The sequence below is a fragment of the Chondrus crispus genome, genomic scaffold, assembly GCF_000350225.1.
Source record: "Chondrus crispus Stackhouse genomic scaffold, scaffold_149, whole genome shotgun sequence".
In the NCBI taxonomy this organism is placed as follows: Eukaryota; Rhodophyta; class Florideophyceae; order Gigartinales; family Gigartinaceae; genus Chondrus; species Chondrus crispus.
The window spans coordinates 17,038-19,458 of NW_005179023.1; positions in this window are offsets into that span (position 1 = coordinate 17,038).

The window sequence follows — 2,421 nt, forward strand, 5'->3', positions numbered from 1 at the left end:
GAGGTATTTCACTTTTGTGAGGTGGGGGGGGAGCGGGAGTGGGGAGGGCGGAGGACGGAAGGGCAGAGGTGTGGGGGATGGATGTCGGTTGACGTCAGTGATGAGAACGCAGGATGGGAAGAGGCGGAGATTGGTGGCTCAGGTTTGGGCAGGTGGGGAAGATTGATCGCGAAAAAGTGGGCGAGGTTTCACAACGCTCGGTCGCTTCGCGATGAACCGCCGCGTGAGTTTACACCGCTTACACCGGGTGGTGCGGATGTGCCCCGGGAGTCTGACGGCTCTATGGTTGACAAGTGGATCAATAATGTTCGTTCGAAGGGAATGGAAGCAGCCAATGGTGATTAAGAAACTTGACAGCTTGAGGAGGGGCAGATGGAGGGACATCTTCCCGCTCGGACACTGGAAATTACAGTTTGGCGATAGATATCCGTTAATTACAGCCGCGGCGTTCCAGGGTTCACCGCTTTCCACTGGTACATTGCTGGATACCAGCAGTGCTAGTCGGCGACTTTGGGGAAGGGGTCCTCGTTCCATCGGCCACAGATCAGCTCCGTTGGTGGGGCAGGGCAATCTTGCAAGCAGACGAGTTGATATCAACAAATGACAGATGTTGTCCTTGTTGTGTTCGCCCCTCGCTTCTTGCGGGGTCGTCGGCCCTTTTACGTCGCTCTACAGTGGCCAAAAAAAAACTTGTTACACTCTAACCGTCGTGCATCTAAATCCAGCCTAACGTGGCCATACTGTAGCCGCTACAGTGTAGCGTACCCTATAAATGTAAATGTATCGCAAAGACAATTGCGATAAATGTCCATCCTCAACGAATCCATTTGCTCCTGATATTTCGACATTTGAGACAAAGGCTCTGAGCAGCATGCATTATGTCAACGCTTCGCAGACTTGGGGGTAAAGATTGGTGCCATCTTCCAGCAACCAGTTGAGAGGCCCCCTAAGCAGTGACTTCAACAGCTGTGCTTCAGTGATAAATCTGCTTGGAACTGCAATCAATTTCAACGATTAGCGATATGCTCGCGCAATGTTACAAACGGCAGTGAGTTTAAGAGTCGTGTTCCATCGCAGACTGCAGCACCACCCACGTTTAATCGGCAGGAATAATCGTTGAGTACCATATACCGTATAAACAACAGGCACCGGGATTTTGAATTTGAATTTGAATTTTTGGGCTACGTTCGTTTTGTACACTTGAAAAGTAGAGCAGTTGGTGGGACGACTTTCAGTTTCATCTTTGAACGACTTGCGCGGGAAAGCATCATACATTTTACATATGCCCTTCAATCTCGCGGTGGTGATTGAGTGTAAGATGTACCGAGACCTAAAAGTAATGTTTGCATACCTCAACAACTCTCGCCAACTGCTGCTTCCCGATTAAATGGGCTGCCGATGCCTTCACTAGTGGGTACTCACGATGTTTTAAAAAGCGTATTTCATAAATGCCTGACGGAACGCACACGGAGTTGGCCACAGACATGCAGACATATGCCATTGCTACCGCTAGGGTAATGCATCTCAGTCCTGTTTGTGTACAGCGCTGTACTGTTGTAGCACTGTCAAGCCAAGTTTCCACGCGGTGCCAGCCTCCGCTTGTCGAGAATCCACGTGCCTCCCTAGGAATGCATCTGATACCCATCCCTTCCTCCCCTTCCTCCTCGCCCTGTTCCTTCCTTTACAGTCGCTATCCTACCTGCGGCACGGCGCCCTCCATCGGCGGGGATGACCTGGAGACAGCGCATCCCCTCCATCAGCGGGGATGCGCTGTCTCCAGCGTTCCACTTCACCCCTTCGCGCTTCGTGGCGGCCCTCTCAATGACCTCCTTCGTGCGCCTCTTCTATTCGTGGCACGGCGCCGTTTCGCCCCGTCTCCCTCCGAGCGAATTCCCGCGGCCGGCCGCCGCAGCCACCACCGGCGTGCTCCTTTTTCTCTTGGCCTCGACCGCGGCGCGGTGCCGACGCAGGGTGCGCTCGCCACGTGCGCGTGTGCGCAACAGTTGAGTACGTACCGGCGCGGCAGTAGGCTTTTACCCTTGACGTGAACAGGGGATAGATACCTGACACAAGCACCGGATTACGTGCCGAAATGGTGGGCATTTACCGTTTTGAATACATTGCAGACGATAAATGGAGATGGCGTACGTGCAAAATACGAGGGCTTGACTCGCAGGAAATCCGTTATTCGACTTGGTTAAGAAGAACAACTCAGTTTATTCGGTTGTGAGATTGGTGTGTACGTGCAGTTGGTGCTCCCGCACTATAATTTCGGGCGCAAAGAGGATGCAGTTCGAAAGGTTGAAGTTGCGTCGACATGAGAACACTTGCAAAATTTTATTTAAAAATAAAATTCACATTGTGTACAGTACTTATATATAAATACTGTAATAATAATACTGTAATTGCAACAACAAGGAT